Genomic DNA, 24,159 nt, shown 5'->3' on the forward strand with positions numbered 1-24,159 from the left:
TTAATTCCTATGATTCGTATTGAGTATATTGAATTATTTATGAATAGATTTGAAGCTTTTGGAGACAAATTTAAAAGAAAAAGTTGTGGTCGAGTAATTGATTGGAATTTGCAAAGCGAGGTAATTGTCGTGGTTAACCTTGACTTGAGGGAATAGAACCCTTAAACTATTTTTTATGTGAAATGCATGTGAACGACATATAGGCGAGGTGACGAGTGTCTATACATAGTCAAATTAATTGTTTGCACAATTACTTGAAAAATCATAAATCGTTTTAAATCATGAATTAATTATTATAATAATTGTTTCTCTCCTATTCTTTGTCAAATATTAATTCTCGAATTCCTGCATTAATTGTTACATGCTATTTGAATTATGTGTCTTAATTGTTATTTGACATTTAGCATATTAAATATTAAACTGCCTATTTTCTCTCCGATTTTCATAATAATTTACTATTTGTCATTGTTTGTTTCATAATTAAATCATAATTATTGTATGCTTGTTGTCTTATAATTTTATATTAATTATTGCATTTATTGGAGAAATTTCTTCTATAAGAATTGGTAAATGGATATATTGGAGGATCGGGTTGCACGCCGCAACAGAATTGATTGAAATGAATATATTGGAGGATCGGGTTGCACTCCGCAACAGACTTATTAAAAAGTCCATATTGGAGGATTGGGTTGCACGCCGCAACAGACTTATTAAAAGTCAATATTTGGGGGATCGGATTGCACGCTGCAATAGACTTATTTAAAAGTCAATATATATACTTGATTAAAAATAATTATATGAGAAAATTGAAAATAAATATATTGTGAGAGCGGGTTGCACGCTGCAATGTAATTTAATGTGAATATATTGTGAGAGCGGGTTGCACGCTGCAACAGAATTGATAAAAATGATAATTGGTTATGACTGCTGAGTTGGCTTGAATTATATTAAATGAGTTACGTGATTCATTTCTATTATTTGTTGTTGTTACTAATATTGCGTACATGTTAATATAAGTGACCCGCCTTAGCCTCATCACTATTTCATCGAGGTAAGGCTCAGCACTTACCAGTATATGGGGTCGGTTGTACTGATACTATACTCTGTACTTCTCTTGCAGATTTCAGAGTTGGTCCCAGCGGCGTACCATAGACTTGCTCGGATTTCAGCTACCACAGTAGACTTGAGGTATAACTGCACGGCGTCCGTAGTTCTGAAGTCCCCGTCTACTTCACTTTCTCTATTTGTTTATTTGCAGACAGCTTTATTTTATTTAGACTTTTATTTGTATTATTCTAGAAGCTCGTGCACTTGTGACACTAATTATGGGATGGTATTTAGACATCGTTATTTTTATGGATTATTCACTACATTTCAGACCTTACTTCCGCATTTATTTCTTTGTTATGAATAATTTAAAAACATTGTTTAAAAATTGGTTAATATTATTCTAACGTTGGCTTGCCTAACAAGCGAAATGTTAGGAGCCATCACGGTCCGAAGGTAGAAATTTCGGGTCGTGACATGACTAAAGTAAATATTTGATGAAACTTGAAATAAAAAGTGATTGACAATTTAAGAGCAATAAGCTTATTATCAAGAGAGAATTGAGAGAGAATTAGAGTAGTAAGAGAGCAAATTGTGAGAAAAATGAAGAAGAAGGGGGACTATTTATAGTTTTTAAAAGGTTAAAATTATAATTTAGCAATTATTAGGGGCGGGGGGCAATTTTCTTAAGGGGATAGGCCGAAATGGCCATTTTTGCAAAATATGGCCGTTGCCCAACGATCATTTTTGAATTTGACCGTTGGCAACGGTCCAGAAAAAAAAATATTTAAACGCTAATCGGGCTGGACCGGGCTGTAGCCCGATAAAAATTTGGTAACGGGTAACCGGGCTAACCGGGTTCCGGGGCACCGGTTACCAAAAATTATTCGAACAAGCCCGCCTCTCCCTCAACCCTTACCCAACCCGTCTCACCCCTAGCATAACGGGATGACCCGGGTCGAACCGAGCTGTAATTGGGCTGGCCCGGCCTGATTAACAGGTCTAGTTTTTTGTGAGTGTCTAATATCTCAAGGACATAAGCCATAAGGAAAAATGGACAAATTTACTTCTCTACTTTTGAATTTACTATGTTTAACTTTTTGTTATACTATCCTGACAAAATTACCCTTGCTGTTAGCAACGTTTTAAAATCTGCCACCAACTCTAATGGAAACCCCAATTCCCAAAAATTAATTTGTAATAGCAAGTCAACTATTATTTTAAATAGGTTACAAATCAATATTTATCATAAAAAATCTCTTGTGGTTGAGCTGCCTATGTAAATAGTATTTTGAAATTTAAACTTTTATTCTCGAATTTCAACTATGTTAATACTAAAGAAAGATTTTAGTATTCCTTTTTGACCATGCTAGCTATTCAAGAGTAGAAGGAAAAGACAAGAGAAAGAAGAATCCATTGAAAATGACTAAACCAGTACTGCATGCGTAAAGGACAAGAACAATGGTTCGAGCTGTTTTACTCGTCTTAAAAGATGTTTTCTGTCAGGTTGTAAGAAAATGGTAAGAGTAGGAGTATTTAATAAACTGGTCACTGGAATACCGAAAGTTGACTGCGGATGCTCCTCTACCAAAGTAGAGAATCTTGCAATTTAATAAGTATTGTTTAAATTAAGTGAGGTAAAAACCATCGAAAAATAGAATACTAATTAATGCATCTTTGTCATTTCATAAGAATGTCCTCTACTCATTCATCAACCACTCTGGTTCAGTCACAATCCATATCGATCAGCCTCCATCCTCTAACGGTGTAGGCGACCTAATTACTTACCATTTTTATCAAGTAATGCTAATAGAAAAAGTTACTAATTAATACAGTCAACAGGAAAAATAAATTAAACTGGAGATGTATTTGGAGGGCTTAAATATCATTAATTAATTGTCTACGATTGACTAATGATGTTGGAGAAATTGCAGCTCCCATAGCAATCTTGTTGTTCGTTTGAACAAAACCGGAGCACAGTAAATTGTAGCAGCCAGTGGTTTCTCTGCATTTAGAACTTTTACTAGTTTTCTGACTATGAGACTGTCCAAACTAAGCATGAAGAAATAAATTCTGAATTTCTTTGAGTAATTAAAATTCTTACCGTTCAATATGTGAAGAACCTAGCTAGGATAGATGTCTCCATATAATTCTGGACTGACCTGACAAAGTGACAATATGAACATGGCAGTTAATCAATTTTAATGTAAGTACTAAATCTCAGTTGTCTGTCCTAACTAATTATAATTAGCTGTCATATGCTAGTAGGAATAGTTTGTTATGCGACTACAGAAATATTTTACTTTTGAAAGAAGGCAGCTAACTTATGATAGCATCAATCATATACTCAGCTGAAAAACAAGAAAAAGAAGCTATAGTAATTAATAACATTGGAACAAAGAAGGAACTACCTAATCTTTTGTTCAGTATAAAATCATTAACCTACAATATACACAATAAATTTTGTAATGATCTGTCCGGTCGTTTTGAGAATTTAAGTCCCGTTTGGCGGCATAAGGCCCTGAACAGCTTCGTATTATGTGTATTGACTTGCGTGCGTGGTTGAATTCAGTTACCGGATGATTCAGAGTGATTTGGGACACTTGGTCCTTAAAACGGAAGCTTAAGTCTTAGGATTTTGACCGTAGTCGAAACTGTGTGAAGACGACTCTGGAATGGAGTTTCGTTAACTCCGTTGGGTGATTTTGAACTTAGGAGCGTGTCCAGACTATGAATTTGAAATCTGTAGCTGATTTAGACTTGAAATGGCAAAAGTTAAATTTTTGGGGATTTTGACAGGAAGTGAGCCTTTTGATATCGGAGTCGGAATGCGATTCCGAGAGTTGGAACAACTCCGTTATGTTATTTGGGACTTGCCTGCAAAATTTGACGTCATTCCGGGTTGGTTTGATAGGTTTCGGTACGAGTTTTAGAAGTTGAAAGTTTTGGAAGTTCATAAGTTCGATTCGTGGTGCGATTTATATTTTTAGCGTTGTTTGATATAATTTGAGACCTCGAGCGAGTCCGTGTTAGGTTATGAAACTTGTTAGTATGTTTGGACGGGGTCCCTGGGGCCTCGGGCACACGCAAGATGGAATTTCTGGAGCATCGTTTGGCTCGCTCGGTATTGAATTTGGCTTGTTCGAGGTAAGTAACACTTCTAAACTTGGTGGCGATGGTATGGACCCCTGAATATATGTGATATGTGTTTTGTGTTGAGGTGATGCACATGCTAGGTGATGGGCGTGTGGTGTGCACCGTGTGAATTGTGACTTGGACTATTTTTGTGGTACTGTGTAGTTACCTAATCTTATTTGTATCTATGTAATCTCTATGTGCTAGAGTAATTGAGCTGTGATCCATGTTAGAAACCATATCTAGGCTATATGCTTATCCTGTTGGGACCCACTGAGGTCATTTCTGCTGTTGAGTTATTTGCTTACATTGCAATTACATACTCAATCATATGCATTCGTTTGCATTTCATATCTTAGTCTCTGTTACCATTTATTGATACATCACATCATCATTTAGGGTTGATTTTCATGACATTGTGAGCTCGAGAGACTGGCGAGTTTGATGACTGAGTGAGGCCGAGGGCCTGATTATTAGGATATTGATGGAAACGGGTTGTACGCCGCATCAGGTATTATTGTTTCATGATGGGATCGGGTTGCACGCCGCAGCAGAAATTATTGATTTATGCCATGATTGGCTTATTATAACTTGAGCTGGATCTGCCCTCCGGAGTCTGCACACCCAGAGTGAGCACAGTTGCTATTGATTTTGGGTTGGATCTTCCTTGTACAGTATCGAGTGCGAGTGCCGAGTCACTAGGAGGATTGAGTGACTGTGAGGATTGAGTAATTGGGAGGACTGAGTGCATTGATACTCCGAGAGTATGCACATGGCTTTATCACTGCATTGCATTACAGTTGGCATACATACTTGACATACAGGCATAGAGATGCATTTCCTCATGCTGTACGGTATAGTGACACTCATGACATTCACATGCACATTGACATGTAGGCATAGAGATGTACTTCCCTCATGCCATCTAATAATGAGACTTTTTAACTGTTGTTGAAGGTTTTTAGGAAAAATCAAAGTTTTCAAACTTACTCATATTTTTGGTATTTCCGGTGAAAGATTTGGGATTTACTATTATACTTGAAAAGAATGCCTATTTTTCGTAACTGTGAAAGAGTTGAGCATCATGTCATTGAGTTATTTCTTGTACCAATTTTATTATATTATTATGAGTTGTTGCTGGTTATTGGATTTGGACTGTGACCCTTGTCCCAGCTCGTCACTACTTTCAACCTAAGGTTAGGTTTGTTACTTATTGAGTAAATGGGGTCTATTGTACTCATACTACACTTAAGCACCTTGCGTGCAGATGTTTGATGTTGATGTTGATGTGTATTACGGGAGCTGGATTTGAAGATGTACTCGCGTTCTGGTCATAGCTGCCTCTTGATCTTGGTAGATTTAGAATTTTAATCTGTTCATGTATATTTTAAACAGATGATGTATTTTATTTCATACTAGCTTTGTAAATTTCTAAAGCTCATAACGTGCACTACCACTCCTTGGGAATTATTTGGATAATAGTTCCATTGTATTACCATTCTTCTCTTAATGAATCTCATTTGAATTGGTTTATTGTTAACTGGCTTACCTAGCGGGTTAGGTTAGGTGCCATCACGGCTAGTTGGATTTTGGATCGTGACAAATTAGTATCAGAGCTCTAGGTTCATAGGTTCTACGAGTCATGATCAAGTGCATAGCAGAGTCCATGAATGAGGTGCGAGATGTGATTTTTGTGTGCTAATGATGGGCCAATCTAGAGGACTTAAGGCTGGGTTTTGACTGTAGCTTGAGCACGGGGATTTCAGTTGTGTGAGCACGTGATTTTGGACTTATATGTCCGGTAGTGTCCCTATGAGTGGAATTTGTGGCTGGATGGCTAAATGATGAGTATGATGTTACTGCGTGATGTATCAAATGGTTTGAATATGACGGGAAGAGTTTTCTTGGGATGTGAAAAGGATTATTGGGTGCTTGGTTTTGTTTTGGATGTGACGTATAGTCTCGAGTATGAGTGTATTGAAGGATCTTTCTTGTTGTTTAACTGTGGAATGAATTAGATTCTCATGTCTTGTTGATGAGTTCAGACTCAGGAAGATTAAGTGATTGCGTAGTAGTAGTGGTTATGAAAGGGTATAGAGAGATGTCAGTTTGAGGCTAAGCAGGTGGGTTATAAGCTGCGGGGTAATCTACGGATGTGTGATCCTTATGATGTTATGTGGAGGCTTTCTTTTCTACCAGTGGGTTATATTTGTGCGATTTGAGTTTGGATCGGTTGTAATAGTTGACCTGACCGCCACGAGGATGAATGTGAGGTTTGCAGATGATTTGAGGTATTAGATGGTTTGTGTTACATGAGCTTATGAAGGATTTAGTTGAATCTCACTATGGTATTATGACAGTAATGGAGTATGGTTATTGTAAGATATCAGATGATTTATTCAATGGCTTTGAGCCAAGTGGGGGAGTCTGCTATCGACGAGTTGATTGCACGATTATGTGTTGTATTGGTTTTGGTCTGAGGCATACTTTTGAATCAGTTATGACTTGCATAGGTTGAGATCGAGGATGACTCGAGTAAGGGAATTTCTGTATACAGGTTATATTGCACTCTATGGGTATATAAGAATCATGGAATGATTGAGTTGTTATTCATGAAGGAAGTAGTGCGCATTGAGTAGGAATTTGCTCAGTTGCGTTAAGGCGGGGTTACTTCTTTGGGTATTGTCGTTCTAATGGGGCACAGGTCGTCCTCTCCATTTGGGCAGTGCAATCGAGATGTGAGCAGAGTAGATGACTCTCGAGAAGGTTCTAATGGGTTCAAGATTTATTTGTAAAAATTGAGAATTTTTCGGATTTGTATATGGCTAGAACCTGAGATTTACATTGGATGGTGTCGATACTTGCGGTATTTCTATATCATTATGGATTATGCCTTTCAGTATCAGGAAGGTGAAGGAAATGACTTTAGACTCACAGAAGGTCTCTTTAGAGTAGGTGTCTCAGTTGTAGTACCTTTGGGATGCTTAAGAGGGAATACAATGACTTATGGGCCTTGGGGCGATGTAGTTTTATGCTAGGATCTCTTGTGGTGAGCTTTGGGTAAGGATCGTGATGTTCTGGCAAGGGGAAGTGTCAACTTGAGGGTAATTCGGAAGGAACTCGGAAAAATAGGATAGTTTAGGAGTAGGTTGGATCAGCACGGTAATGGACAGGATTGTTTCTTTGGGTACTTATGATGTGGTGAGTTTCTACAGGTATTTTATGGCAATATTCTTGGGTTTGGCAACTCGCGTGGCTTGGTTGATTAGAGAGATTCAGTTATGATGATTTTGTTATGCGTAAATGGGTTTCTAAGAGTTTTTGATGGTTTCTACCACGATTTGAGATGGATATTTCCTACCGGTGTTAGGAGAATGTTGTGTACTGTGATTTTCACCTGGATGATATCAAATGGAGGGTTTTCGGCTAACCAGGTATGTATTCTTCTTGTGACTCAGAGTTGATTATGAGGTTCTCGTACTTTTCATATGATGGTATGATAGATGAGGTGTGGGTTGAGATGGGGATTTGCATGTGCAAGTATACGATTCAGTTTTAAAAGGAAGATCATGAGTTTATGCAGCATAATGATTTCGGATACTGGCACTAATTAGTATTACCTAAGTAGAGTATATATTCAAAAGGCACAATATGTTTTGACTTACGGATGCTTCATTGGTATTGCGGTACTCGCTTGGTTGATTGACTGATGATATTCAGATTTTGCTATGTGGTACGGAAGAATTATAGAAGTATTCCTCGCGGGATGATCGTGTATGAGAGATGTGTTAGACATTCGGGCAGTAGAGCTGGGATCAGATATGGTGACTCGTATGTTCTATGGATTTGGAGACCGGGAGTTCTCAGAAGCAGACTGTTTCATGGTTGTGGAGTGTGAAAATATGGCCAAAGCTAGCCAGATGATGGTATGCATTATGGTTAGGTCATTATGGACTTTCGGAGGGTTATTTATCTATTTGTGGATGACCAGAGTTGATTTAGGGCCCATTGGTAGGCCCAATGAGGATGTGTATTCTACATCGAGTCGGATTAGTTGACTACGTACTGCTATTGTTGAGGGATGTGCCATTCGGTTAGAGTTGAGCTTATTCGTGTTCTGATATGATCTATGTGTTCCTCCTCTATGCTAGGAGGGGTTATGATTTGTTGGTTATATGCACACATGGTGCGGTTCTGTTTGGGCCTTATAGTGAAATTCGAGCGAGATGTTGATTGGGGGTGTGGAATGGTTGATTGCGCCTTGGTTATGGTCGTTTCCTGTTGTGGTATACTGTATTGTTTGCTTCTTCATGGTTATGGCCATGCACTTTGTGTACTTGATGTCAAATTGCGTGTGGTTGTTGATTTGGAGCATTGTGGCTTGAGGTATTTCATATGGACCAGTGTTTGGATGGGGTCATGCATTACAGTGGAACTATGTTGAGATATGATCCTTTGTGTTAGATTAGTATGTCTTGGTTTTACTATGTATGATGGGTTTATAGCATTGCGGGTGTGGTGGTACTTATTGAGTTTGTGGTACGGTCCTTTCATTTGAGTCATTTCCTATTTTTGGGTGCATTTGAATTGTTGTGTATTGGTGCACGGATTGCACGGTTTGTGGCTCTAGGTTGAATTGGTGTGGAATGTCAGTAGGGCGGTTGTATTTGATAAGATGGGGCCGTCAGACCTAGAATGGGTGCTATCAAATTTGGTTGCGGTATATTTGGAAGGATAATGTCATTGATCGGCTTAGAAATTGGCTATAGTTATTGTCGAAGGAGAGAGAACTCCATGGTTTGTTGATCTGATAAATGGTTACGAGTTTCTTTCATCATCGACAGTGTACGAAGGTTATAGAATGGGGTTTTGTTCGATATGAGGTTTATTACCGGTATTGGGTTATTTTGAGCAGCTACTGTGATCAAAAGTTATTTCTATGAGTATTGGAGTTATGTGGTATATCATGTGATTGTGTCTTCGGTTATAGTTATGGCTTGATGCAGTTTGTTCAGGCTTATACGGTGTGTAGATGCGAGATTCGGGTCTTATAGGAAATTTTGGATGTTGGAAATTGGATTCTAAGGTTTATGGGCTAAAGTTGAATTAAGGATCTTCATTTAGGTAGTGTCGTCGGGCTTATATGAATTAGGGTTACGTGGGATCACCCTCGGGTATGTGCATGGTAAGGTTACACGGCGGTTTGATGGCTTTGGAATGACTCTGGGCACGTTCGAGGACGAACGTATATTTAAGTGGGGGAGAATGTAACGATCCGACCAATCGTTTTGAGAAATTTGTACTTCGCTCGGTAGTTTGAGGGCATGAGTAGCTCTGTATGATATATTATGACTTGTGTGAATCATCGGTTTTGGTTTTCAGGTTATTCGGAATTGATTTGGAAGAATGGATTGCATGATTGAAACTTTAAGTTGGAAGAATTGACCAAGTTTGACTTTTTAGTCTTTGATGTCGAATTGGTGTTTTGATGGTTACGTTAGGCCCGGATGGTGATTTTGGACTCGATCGTATGCCCGGATTTGCATTTGGATATTTCTAGAAGGTTTCGGCACTAATTGGCAAAAGTTGGAAATTTGAAAATTTGGAAAGATCATAAGTTTGACCGAGAGTTGACTTTGAGGATATCAGATTTGGATTGTGGTTCCGGAAATTGGAATAGCTTCGTTATGTCATTCGAGACTTGTTTGCAAAATTTGGAATCATTCCGAGTTGATTTGATATGTTTCGGCGCGAGTTTTGAAAGTTGAAAGTTGAAAGTTCATTTAAGTTTGATGTGGTACGATTCATCGTTTCATTGTTGTAATGTGTGATTTGAGGCCTCGAGTAAGTCCATATTATGTTATAGGACTTGTTGGTATATTCAGACGGGGTCCCGAGTGGCTCGGTTAAGTTTCGGACACGATTTAGATAATTTTTGGACTAAGTTGAATTTTCTGGGACTGTTGGTTCTGGTGTTCCGCACTAGAGACTGGTATTGCGCAGGTGCGATGGTCGAAGAAGCGAGACCATGAGAGCATAAGCGAAGAGCACTACTGGGCAGGAGGCCGAAATGCGGAGTTTTCTTTGCATCTGCGAAGGCGCAGATGCGGACATTCTATCGCAGAAGCAAAAATGTACTGTTGGCGAGGGGTCGCAAATGCGAAAAGTTTTGCGCAGAAGCGGGAAATGATCGCATAAGCGATGGTTGCTGAGTTTGGGCATGTTCGTAGAAGTGAAGGCTGGGTCGCACGCGCGAGTCCGCAGAAGCGGAAATTGGTTCGTAAATGCGAACAATGGTGGGCAGATTCTATATATTTTGAGGTTTTGGCTCCTTTACCATATTTTGAGATTTGGGGCTCGGATTGAGGCGATTTTTGAAATGATTTTCATCACATGGATTGGGGTAAATATTCTACACTCTGTTATGACTATATTTCGTTAATCTATCTTCGTTTTTGGTAATTGGATTATGAATTTTTAAGAGAAATTGGGGGTTTTTATCTAAAGTTTCATAGAATGCATTTTTGAGTTTTGAACATCGATTCGGAGTCGGATTTGACTGAAACTAGTATGGTTGGACTCGTAATTGAATGAGTTATCGGATTTTGTGAGTTTCATCGGGTTCCAAGGCATGAGCCCCGGTTTAACATTTTGGTTGACTTTGGGCTTTTGATTTAAGATTCGACCTTTATCGATTGCGTTTGTTCCCTTCGGCATTATTTGATGTTCTTGAGTTGCTTTTGGCTAGTTTCGAGCCGTTCGGAGGTCGGTACGCGCGGGATGGAATATTTGGAGCATCCTTTGGCTCGCTCGGTATTGGATTTGGCTTGTTTGAGGTACGTAACACTTCTAAACTTGGTGTCGAGGGTATGAACCCTTGAATATACATGATATATGTTTGGTGTTGAGGTGATGTACATGCTAGGTGACGGGCGTGTGGGCGTGTACCATGTGAATTGTGACTCAGATTATTTATGTGGTACTGTGTAGTTACCAAGTCTTATTTGTATCTACGAAATCTCTACGTGCTAGAGTAATTGAGATGTGATCCTCATTTGAATCTCATTTAAATTGGTTTATTGTTAACTAGCTTACCTAGCGGGTTAGATTAGGTGCCATCACAGCTAGTTGAATTTTGGATCGTGACATTGTGATATGAGATTTTGTTATTCTGGGCCCTTTTGGTCGTTGACCTATGGGTCTGGTTATTTGACTTTACTGTTTTATTTCTATTCCTGCTTATGTTATTATTGTTTCGTATGGGTTTATTGTGAGTGTATTGTCATAACCTCGTCATACTTCGTCGAGGTTAGGCTCGACACTTACATAGTACATGGGGTCGATTATACTCATGCTACACTTTTGCACTTTCTGTGCAGATACTAGAGTTGGTCTCAATGGCGTGTAGAGGAGATCTTGCCCGAACCGGCCATCAGCAGGATACTTGTGGTAGAGCTGCTGACGTTCGCAGTCCCTGAAGTTCCATTCCATTCTGTTTTTACTATTTACCTTATTTTAAACAGTTGTACTTTTGTTCAAACTTTATTTGTAGTACTCTAAATACTCATGTATTCGTGACTCCATATTTCTCGGATATGTTTAGTTTACGCTACATGGTATTTATCCTATCTATTTTAGACTATCACAGGTTACTATTATTAATGTTTTAATTTAAATTGTTAAAACTGGTTAAGTAATTTAATTAGTTAACATTGGCTTGCCTAGCAAGTGAAATTTTTGGCGACATCACGACACCCGAGGTTGGGATTCCAGATCGTGATATGCACGAGAACCAAATCTTCTCTACATATTCATCACTGGCATTACTGAGTAGTACTCTCCCACTCTCCCATTCATTTCTCTTAGTCTTCACTCTTTTGGTTTCTTTTCCATTACACCATCACATCTCATTTTTTCCTTTCACTTCACACAAAGACAAGCTTGAAGTAGAACCAACCAGCACCAGCAGACAGATATCTGAAATAGTTGAGTTAGAAGAAATCTCAGAAAATGAAGTGGCTAGAGAGACTACAGCTGGATCTGATTGAAGATGCCGAACTAGAAGTCGAATCTAGATCAGAATCAGAATCAGAACTAGAACCAGGAATAGAATCAGATGGAGAACCAGATCTAGAGTCAGGACTTGAATCAAATTCGGAATCAGTTAATCCTGAACCTACATTAAGGATATCTAAAAAAGTCACAAATGCTCCAGATAGGTTAGCTTTCTCTCTCCACTATTTACTTCTGACTGATGCTGGAGAACCATAGCATTTTATTGAAGCAATGCAGGTGATAAGCTCTGATAAGTGGAAGCTAGCTATGAAAGAAGAGATGAATTCTCTTCAAAAGAATAAAACATGGATACTTATAGAGTTACCAAAAGGAAAGAAGGCATTGCAAAATAAGTGGGTGTACAGGGTCAAGGAAGAGCATAATGATAAGAAAAGATACAAAGCACAATTAGTAGTAAAAGGCTTTCAGCAGAAGGAAGGGATTGACTACACCGAGATCTTCTCTCCTGTAGTCAAATTAACTATTATCAGGTTGGTGCTAAGTATCGTAGCTACAGAAAATTTACATTTGGAGCAGCTAGATGTTAAAACTGCTTTCTTGCATGGCAACCTTGAAGAAGACATCTACATGAAGCAACCTGAAGGTTTTCAAGTTTGTTACAAACTAGTAAACCACCAAGGTAACACCACCAACTTTATGGGTATGTTAGGAAAGCCACATGTAATTACCTGATGGTGTAATTATTAGGATAGTAATTACACACCCTGATAATTACACAATATAGTTATTACAACGACCTGTTTTTTTTTACCACAAGTTAATTACATTATAATTCCTACTGCCATTTTTTGTTGGACAATTATAATTGCAAAGTTAAATAATTTTTTTAAATTAGCATGTGGATAAGTTTTACTATATGAACATATATGAACAACCATCCAAACAAGTCGTAAGAGAAGGTCGGGTCAAATTAAAATGGAAAAGAGTTGTAAAAGAGTTTTATATTTCTTTACAAATTTATTTTTAGTTTTATGTCTTTTCTGCAAGAAATTTTTATATTTACATACAAGAAATCTGAAATATAAAATTTTAATAAGAGATTTAATTTTTTACCAACTCATGTGAATATAAGAAAGTTAGATATGAGCTTAAAAAGTAATTTTTTTATGATATATATTTATACTAATTATTAAAAGATGAAGCTAGTAAAATACTAAGTAAGTAAATTTTAATGTGCAACAAATAGTTCATAAGGATTTAGTCATATCTCGATGTCTATAATAAATAATCATGTGGCTTTCATCTAAAAGCTTTATGTCAATGTATGGTGATGTCAAGTTCTCTTATCAAAGAAATGATGATGTTGAGTTATTTTACAATGATTAGATCACTCTTGCATATGTCAAAATAAATAACAATATTGGTCTTACTTGCATTATTGCACAATATCCTTAGATCTTCTCATCCATTTTTATAGGTGGGCTTCCACAAGACAAGGTGGCATGACAATCTTAGGAAAAGTAGCTGCTCCAAAACCTTTGAACTTACCCACTCAAAGGTTTATCATTTCTGGCTATTTTATCTGTTCTTTCTCTTAACTATTCTAAGATGTTTTCTAAAGTTATGTTGCTTGTCTTTGAAGTTAGAAAATAATGGTCTGAACCCAAATATCAAAATTGGGCTTTTCTTTATTTTGTTGTCGCAGGTGCGACAAAAGGGGTGCAGAAGCAGAGTTGCTCCTGCGGAAAAGGAATCGCAGAAGCGTAAGGCAATCTGAATGAGGATTCCGCATAAGCGGACAAGAATCCGCATGCGCGCACTCGCAGGTGCAGCCTTACGCTCGGAGAAGCGGACCAGAGGACTTAAGTCATTTCCGCATCTGCGATGGAATTTTCGCAGGTGCGACTGGAAGCCCGCAGAAGCGAAAATCGCTGGGCATAAAAGGGCTAAGTGCGAAGAATGATTTCATTCTCCAATTTTGGACCTAAGAGAGCTCGGATTGAGGCGAAATTTCAAGGAATTTTTGGAGAAAACTTGTGGGTAACGATTCTTAACTCTTTTATGGTTATATCTCATTAATCTATAGTTGAATTCATCATTTAATTAAGGAATTTGGTTGAGAAATTTGGGAAAAAATTGGAAAGTTCTTCAAATAATTTTTTGAGTTTTGATTTGGATAATTTTGGTACGACTGAACTCGTTGTTGATTGGGTGTTCGTATTTTGTGACTTTTATCCGATTTTGAGACGTGGGCCCGGGTCGACTTTTTGGGCCGAATTTTTGATTCTTTGCTAAAGTCGTGGATTTATTATTTAAATTAGAGTCTCGTAATTTTATTCATGATATGTAATTATGTTTGGCTAGATTTGGGCCATTCAGAGTCGGATAATCGAGAAAAGGGCATTCTTACTGATTGATTGAGCTTGGTTCGAGATAAGTATCTTGTCTAACTTCGTGTGGGGTAACTACCCCTTAGGATTTGAGTCTTATATGCTAATTGTAGTCCGTGTACGCGAGGTGACGAGTACGTGGTCGGACTTATTTGAGGAAAGTTGACCTTTTAGGGTTCTTAGGTCCTTGTATTCACTGATTATGCAGTTGTTATGTTATGAATACGTCTCTTAATTACTAGTTTCACCTCTACCTGCTTTAAATAGAATTAATTGCTTCATGATTCGCCCTTGATGCTTATTTGAGTCATTTGTGCCTTAACTGAAATTGTTATCTCTTCTATTGCCATGTTATCTTTTCCCTAACTGCTTATCTCTATTTGAAGTAATAATTATCTCTTTTGTAATTGTTCATCCTTAATTAAGGCTATGATTATCTTTCTGTTGCTTATCCCTAATTGAATTTATTGTATCTCTTTCTTAATTGCCAACCTTAAAAGAAGTTAGATATCATATATTTTGCTGACTTATCCTTATTTGGAATTGTTCGCCTTGTGTTAGCTCCCTCATTGTCGAACTGTACATTATGGACCGTTACTACATAATATTTCCTTTCTTGTTGAGATATTCTTATTATGACAAGCATTCTCTATTGTGGCCACTCCTTGTGAATTAAGTCCTTCGTTCCTTTGAGTTCTGGAATTTTTGAGTTGATTTATTTGCCGTACCCCAATACTGCATATTTACTTTGGGACTATGTGGCGTTTACTCGGGAGATCCTCCTGTACTGCATATTTACTTTGAGACTACGATACGGTTCCTCGGGAGTTCTCCCTGCATATTTTCTTTTGAGACTACCAGGTGGTACCTCGGGAGTTATCCCTGTATATTTACTTTTGGGACTACGAGATGGTATATCTGGAGTGCCCCTTTGTTGACATCTCTTTGTTATGGGGTTGCACGAGATTTCTGTCGTGCTATTGTTACTATTGATATTTGCACATGCGGCGTGACAAGGCGGGATATATATATATATATAGGGGGGAGGGTTACGCATGTGGCGAGATAAGGTGGGAACATTATTATGCATGTGTGGCGAGACAAAGCGGGCATTTACTTTACTATTGCACACGTAGCGAGATAAGGTGGGCTATGTCAGGGATTGATTTGTGATGGCCTGGGGGCATTCTTATTGTTGATATTTGTGTAGTGGTAGACTTATTTGTGTGAGCTTTATCTTGTGAAAGTTGTGAGAAAATATTCTACGTGTTGTCCATTCTTTTCCTTTTCTCACAAAGTGGTATGAACTATGTTAGGACACTTGCACAAGCATACACGTAGTTAAGCACTCTTATCGGATAATAGATTTCCTTGATATTGTTGAGTATAGATGCACACTCTTGCTTAATTGCCTTCTATGTGAGAATGACTCTATTTGGCATGCGAGTCGTCAGTGCGGTTATGAGGTGAAATGAGGGCACATGATGCCAAGTGTTAGGGTTCATATATTGAGGTTCGTGAGTTGTGATTTGTCCGAGGTTCGGTACATCGTGGATTTTATTGACAAAAACCTGGTGTGAAAGTTGTCGTATTGTTGAGTTGCTACTTGTCTTTTCTTTATCTATGATTATCGGACTTAGGCTGTGTTTCTGTTCATTCTTCTATGTCATTATTATGGTGTTCCGCTGATAGTTGTTGTTTTCCTTCCTTATTGCCATTACCGTATTAATTGCCACTTCGCGTAGTCTTTATGTAGATATCATACTCTGTTGTTTCTATACTTATACTTGTTCAGGTTATTTAGTCCAGTAGGTGTCTTGATTGTACCTCATCATTACTCAACTAAGGTTAGTCTTGATACTTTCTGGGTACACCGTGGGGGTACTTATACTACACTTCTGCATATATTTGTGCAGATCCAGGCATTTTCGAAGTCAGTTGATCATTAGTTAGTTGTGCGGATTATTGCTGTGGAGGCTCAAGGAAAACTTGCTATGATTGCAGGCTTCGGAGTCACCTTCTGATTTGTATGCATACTGTTTACTTTATTTCAAACAGTTGTATTTAGAAAATTGTAACAAACTCTGTAAAGCTTATGACTTGTACTATCGGTTTTGGGATTTGTAAATTTTATAGAGATTTCTATTTCAAAAGTTGTTAGATTTTATTTAGTATTATTGTTATTTAGTAAATGTTAGGCTTACCTAGTCCCTAAGACTAGGTGCCATCACGATACCCAATGGAGGGAAAATTGGGTCGTGACAAGTTGGTATCAGAGCTCTAGGTTCATAGGTGCTACAAGTCATAAGCGAGTTTAGTAGAGTCTTGCGGATCGGTACAGAGACGTCTGTACTTATCTTCGAGAGGCTACAGAACTAGTAGGAAAAATTTCCACTTCATTCATTCCTATCGTGCGAGTTCATTGGTCTCAAAGTTTGAACTTTCATCATTCCATTCTCTCACAGATGGTGAGGACACGAGCTGCAGTTACTGATGACGCTGCCCTCCGGAGCAGGTGTCGCTAGGGGCAGAGGCAGAGGCCGACGAGGAGCACGTGTCGCAACTAGAGCACCTACCAGAGCAGCAGTTGAGGAGCTGCCAGTATCTCCAGTTAGGGGGAAGGTACATGAGGTGCCTGCTGTTACCCCCATACTTCAGGAGACATTAGCACAGTTCCTGAGAATGTTTGGTATATTGGCTTAGGCGGGGTTGATTCCGGTTGGAACAACTATTTTACAGACCGGGGGAGGAGCTCAGACTCCCGCCGCCCACACTCTAGAGAAACGGGTTCATATTGGTCAGGTTCCAAGTGTCATGGCGACACAGCCTGTGGTCCCAGCTCAGACCGTGGTTAGGGTAGCAGCATCTGAGGAAGAACAGCCTAGACTTGAAAGGTGCAAGAAGTACCACCCTCCTACCTTCAATGAATTGGCGACAGACGATGCCCAGGGTTTCCTGGATGAGTGTCACTGCATTCTCCGTACTATGGGTATTGTGGAGACGAGCGGTGTTGCATTTACTACGTTCCAGCTCAGGGGAACGACTTATCAGTGGTGGCGGGCATATGAGTTGGGTAGCCCAGCCGAGTCAGCTTCACTTACATGGGTTCAGTTTTTAGAGATGTTCCTAAGAGAGTTTGTACCTCAGTCCCTTCGAGATGCATGGCGCGCGGAGTTTGAGCAGTTGCGCCAGGGCACTATGTCAGTGTCAGAGTATGCCGTTAGATTCAGTGATTTGGCTAGACATGCACCTCCTTTGGTCGCTACAGTTAGAGAGTATGTCTGTACATTCATTGAGGGGCTCAGGCATGATATTCGATTCAGCACGGCTTAAGAGTTAGAATCGAATATTTCGTTTCTGCAGGTAGTAGGGATTGCTCGCCGAGTGGAGGGCATGTGGGATCAGGAGAGAGGAGTCAGGCGAGGTCAGGAGAGAGAGGACAGGGAGGCGAGGAGGCCTTGTAGACCGGAGAGATCTACTGGTCTTTATTTTGGAGGCAGGGTACGACATGGTAGAGGTTTTGTGGGTCAGCCAATTCAGTTTGCACTTCAGGCTTCGCACAGTGTTTTAGGTGCTCATGGGTCTCAGAGTACCAGTACCGCACAGTTCCCACAGCCACGTCAGTAGAGAGGTTGCTTCGAGTGCGGAGATACCAGCCACAGGTTGAGAAATTGTCCTAGACTCCGGACAGGTGTGTCACAGCGGAGTATTCAGGCGAGTAGAGGGGTCCCAATAGGGGAAGGTCCAGCCCGTTGATGTGTTTCATATAGTAGGATTGAGTCCACTACGCCAGATGATGTCATACGTGTATGCTTTTGATTTGTTACATAGGGGCACCATTCGCATTTTGATTCGGTTCTGCTTATCGGGGTGAGTTCCCCTTTTTGTTGTCCCACCTATGAGTGAGTTCATAACCTAGTATTATGTTTATGTGTTTGCCCCTATTGGAAGATTCTATGAGTGATAGCCGTGTCTATCATTGTTTTAATTCATTGTTGAAAGTTATGAGACTAGAAGTGAATTCATGTTGTCTATTATGGCAGGTTTGATGTGATTCCTGAGTAATTTGGTTATGATTTATAATTTGATACTCTACCGGGGTGAGAGTTCAGTAAGTGTTGTGACTTTATTGGAAGAATTGCGTTAGTGGAAGATTTTAATTGGTATGATGTGTATTGGCTTGTGATTCAGAGTTGAGGGTGAGACCCTCACGATTTCCATGTGATTTGATATGTTTGAGCTGGGCTACGTGCCTCGGTGGAAGTTATATCAGGATGAGATCCTTGTGATTTGTTCATATACTTTAATTCTTCCTTTTTAAATTGATTCGTAGTATGGTACTGATAGAGAGTTGTGCCTGTCGGGCTTGTTTGATATTTCTCTTATGTAATTCTCTTTACATATTCAGTCATTTGCGTTCTGTGCTTCTTGAGTTTTAGCTTGTGGGGTGTGTGCCCGATAGTGTTAGTTGTGACTTGTTGATCCGGGTGTATAGTTATGAGGTTTTCGTGTTGCTGCATTATTGTTAGCATTGTGGATATTTGAAACGGGTTGCTAATGGATATGAGGCTAATTACGATACTAGTTTTGATTGCGGGCAACTATTGTGATCAGAAATATTATTATGGGCCTATATGTGGTATGTCACATTGTGTGGTTGTACCTTGCGAGTGTAGGCATGAGTTGCCGAAGCTGGTTGAGACTGATACCGGGTATGGATTTAGAATCGGGTCTTTTGGAGATGAATGGAAGGTAAGAATTCAGACTCTAAGGCTTATCGATGTTGGTAGAAAGGATAAATTACAGTTGAGATAGTGTCGTCAGGCTTATGTGGATTGGGGTGACGTGGGGTCACCCGCGGGTGTATGTTGGATATGTGCTTTCAGTGATTTGAAGACTTCGAGGTGATTCTTAGCACGTTCGAGGACGAATGTTTATTTAAGAGGGGAAGGATGTAATGACCCGGCCAGTCGTTTTGAGAATTTAAGTCCCGATCGGCGGCATAAGGTCCTGAGCAGCTTCGTATTATGTGTATTGTTACCGGATGATTCGGAGTGAATTGGGACACTTAGTCCCTAAAATGGAAGCTTAAGTCTTAGGATTTTGACCGTAGTTGGAACTATATGATGACGACTCCAGAATGGAGTTTCGCCGATTCTGTTAGCTCCCTTGGGTATTTTGGACTTAAGGGCATGTCCGGATTATTTTTTTGAGGTTTGTAGCTCATTTAGGCTTGAAATGACGAAAGTCGAATTTTTGAAGATTTTGACTGGTAGTGGACTTTTTGATATCGGAGTCGGAATCCTATTTTGGAAGTTAGAGTATGTCCGTAATGTTGAATATGACTTGTGTGCAAAATTTGGGGTCAATCGGACCTGGTTTGATAGGTTTCGGCATCGGTTGTAGAAATTTTAAAGTTTCAAGTTCATTAAGTTTGAATTGGAGGGTGATTCGCGTTTTTAATGTTGTTTGATGTGATTTAAGGGCTTGACTAAGTTCGTATGGTATTTTAGGTCTTGTTGGTATGTTTGATTGAGGTCCCGGGGGCCTCGGGTGAGTTTCGGATGCTTAATGGATCGAAATTTGGACTTGTGTAGTTGCTGAAGATTTCAAGCTTCTTGTGTAATCGCACCTGCGGTGGGGTGGCCGCAGGTGTGAACTCACACGTGCGGAAGGGAGCTCGCAGATGCAACCCTGGTCTGGGTAACCAGTGGTCACAGGTGAGACAAAAGGGGCGCACAAGCGGAGCTGCTCCTGCGGAGAAGGGATTGCATAAGCGGAAGGCAATCTGAGTAAGGATTCTGCAGAAGCGGACAAGAATCTGCAGGCGCGCACTCGCAGGTGCAGCCTTATGCTCGCAGAAGCGGACCTGAGGACTTAAGTCATTTCCGCACCTGCGATGGAATTTTCGCAGGTGCGGCGTCGCAGGTGCGACTGGAAGCCCGCAGAAGCGGAAATCGCTGGGCAGAAAAGGACTAAGTGCGAGGGTTGATTTCATTCTCCAATTTTGGACCTAGAGAGCTCGGATTGAGGTGAAATTTTGAGGGATTTTCAGAGGAAGCTTGTGGGTAACGATTGTTAACTCTTTTATGGTTATATCTCATTAATCTATAGTTGAATTCATCATTTAATTAAGGAATTTGGTTGAGAAATTTGGGAAAAAGTTGGAAAGTTCTTCAAATAAAATTTTGAGTTTTGATTTGGATAATTTTGGTACGAGTGAACTCATGGTTGATTGGGTATTCGTATTTTATGACTTTTATCTGATTCCGAGACGTGGGTCTGGGTCGACTTTTTGGGCCGAATTTTTGATTCTTTGCTAAAGTCGTAGATTCATTGTTTAAATTAGTTTCTCATAATTTTATTCATGATATGTAATTGTGTTTGGCTAGATTTGGGCCATTCAGAGTCGGATAATCGAGGAAAGGACATTCTTACTGATTGATTGAGCTTGGTTCGAGGTAAGTATCTTGCCTAACTTCGTGTGGGGAAAATACCCCTTAGGATTTGAATCTTCTATGCTAATTGTATTCCGTGTACGAGAGGTGACGAGTACGTGGTCGGACTTATTTGAGGAAAGTTGGCCTTTTAGGGTTCTTGGGTCTTTGTATTCACTGATTATGCAGTTGTTATGTTATGAATACGTCTCTTAATTACTAGTTTTACCTCTACCTGCTTTAATTAGAATTAATTGCTTCATGATTCGCCCTTGATGCTTATTTGAGTCATCTGTGCCTTAACTAAAATTGTTATCTCTTCTATTGCCATGTTATCTTTCCCCTAACTGCTTATCTTTATTTGAAGTTATAATTATCTCTTCTATAATTGTTCATCCTTAATTGAGGCTATGATTATCTTTCTGATCCCTAATTGAATTTATTTTATCTCTTTCTTAATTGCCAACCTTAAAATAAGTTAGATATCCTATATTTTGTTGACTTGTCCTTATTTGGAATTGTTCGCCTTGCGTTAGCTCCCTCGTTGTCAAACTGTACATTGTGGACCGTTGCTACATAATATTTCCTTTCTTGTTGAGTTGTTCTTATTATGACTAGCATTATCTATTGTGGTCACTCCTTATGAATTAATTCCTCCGTTCCATTGAGTTTTGGAATTTCTGAGTTGATTTATTTGTCGTACCCCTGTACTGCATATTTACTTTGGGACTACGAGGAGTTTACTCCGGAGATCCCCTATACTGCATATTTACTTTGAGACTACGAGGCGGTTCCTCGGGAGTTCTCCCTACATATTTACTTTTGAGACTATGAGGCGGTACCTCGGGAGTTCTCCCTGTATATTTACTTTTGGGACTACGAGACGGTATCTCGGGAGTGCCCTTTGTTGACATCTCTTTGTTATGGGGTTGCACGAGGTTTCTGCCGTGCTATTATTACTATTGATATTTGCACATGCGGCGTGACAAGGCGGGATATATATATGTGGGTTGCGCATGTGGCGAGACAAGGTGGGAATGTGCATGTGGCGAGACAAGGTGAAAATATTATTATGCACGTGTGGCGAGACAAGGCGGGCATTTACTTTACTATAGCACACGTGGCGAGACAAGTTGGGCTATGTCAGGGATTAATTTATGATGATTTGTGATGGCCAGGGGGCATTCTTGTTGTTGATATTTGTGTAGTGGTATACTTATCTTTGTGAGCTTTATCTTGTGAAAGTTGTGAGAAAATATTCTACGTGTTGTCCGTTCTTTTCCTTATGCTCACTAGGTGGTATGATGTCACGACCCAATTTCACCAAAAGGTCGTGATGGCACCCAACACTACAGCTAGGCAAGCCAACTAATAAGTTAAACATATATCAATTATTTTCAGAATAATTTTCTAAGTAATTTTATTATTTTACTAGCAATATTAAAGAAAATAGAAAAAAATATCGATTAATTTAAAAAAATATCAAGTACTGTCTGAAATAAAATAGACAGGATAAAGTCTCCAGGAAGAGGCATTGGTTGCTGCAGAATGACTCAGAAGGGCAGCTCACCACTAAGCCTTTGGATATCGTGGGTGCACGCTGATAGGTCCAACTATAGCACCTGTATCAGGTCCTGCACAAAAAGTATAGCAAGTGTAGTATGAGTACGTAAACAACGTGTACCCAGTAAGTATCAAGCCTAATCTCGTAGAAATAGAGACGAGATGATCGACTTTGACACTCACTAAGGGTCAACAATAATAAATAGAATAAAATAGAATTATTTAAATCAGCATGATTCACAGAGTTAACAATAATTTTATTCAATTAGCAGAAATAATAAAAGACCTTCAAATGCAATAATTTCTAATCTATTAATTAAATCCATAAGCTGCAATTAAAATAGCAACGTATAGTGTAATTATTATCACTATTAGGCACGATTTTTGCCGAGGTCGTACGGCCCATTCCAGAGTGTCGTGTACACTGTCGAGGAACGTGCGACGCGATCCATAGATGCATCTATCCTGTCGAGGCGTTCGGCCTGCTCTACAAGAAAGGGGGACATTTTTTTATGTACCTCCGGAAGGAGAGTATATTTATTATAAGATCAATTCGAGAGGATGAACAGTTTCTTTTAACAATTAATTAATTTAATCAAGAAATTAAGCATATGAGATTTTCATCTTTGAATATTTTTCCCTAACAATTCACAATATATATATCAAATAATTTTAATTAAACAAAGAATATAATTTACACAAGTAATTCATGATTTGAGTCCTAAACTACCCGGACTTTTAGCATAAATAGTAGCTACGCACGGACTCTCATCACCTCGTGCGTACGTAGCCCCCACAATTAGCAACAATTATTAATTTAATTACCTATGAGGTAATTTTCCCCTAACAAGATTAGACAAGAGACTTACCTCAACTTGCTCCAATTTAATCCACTAGAAGGCCTTTTTCACGATTATCCAACTCTGTCTGGCTCGAATCTAGGCTAAATAATTCGATACAATCACTAAAAAATATAGGAATCAATTCCATAAGAAAATACTACTTTTGTTTTTCATAAAATCCGAAATTAATTCAAAAATTGTCTATGGGGCCCATGTCTCGGAATCTGGCAAAAATTACGAAATATGAACGCCCACTCAACCACGAGTCTACCCATACCAAAATTACTAAACTTCGATAACAATTCGACCCTCAAATCCTCAAATTTATCCAAGAGGGTTTTCAAACTTTTCCAACTTAATTCACCAATTAAATGATAAAAACAGTGATGGATTCGGGTAATTTAACCAATATTGAGTTAAGAACACTTACCCCGTTATTTTCTCTGAAATTCTCCCAAAAATCGCCTAAATCCAAGCTCAAAATCGATAAAAATGGAAAAATGGAACGAAGTCTCATTTTCAGAACTTAAACTCTCTGCCCAGTGATTTCTTCTACGCGATCGCGAACTTCCTCGCGTGATCGCGTAGCACAAATTTTACTGCCCAGAAAATAACCCTACGCGATCGCAAACAATGCCACGCGATCGCGATGCACACGGTTCCAACTCTACGCGATCGCGTCCCTTTTCACGCGATCGCATAGAGCAAACGTGTGGCTCAGCTTCCTCT

This window comes from Nicotiana tabacum, chromosome 22, assembly GCF_000715075.1.
Source record: "Nicotiana tabacum cultivar K326 chromosome 22, ASM71507v2, whole genome shotgun sequence".
NCBI classification, from domain to species: domain Eukaryota; kingdom Viridiplantae; phylum Streptophyta; class Magnoliopsida; order Solanales; family Solanaceae; genus Nicotiana; species Nicotiana tabacum.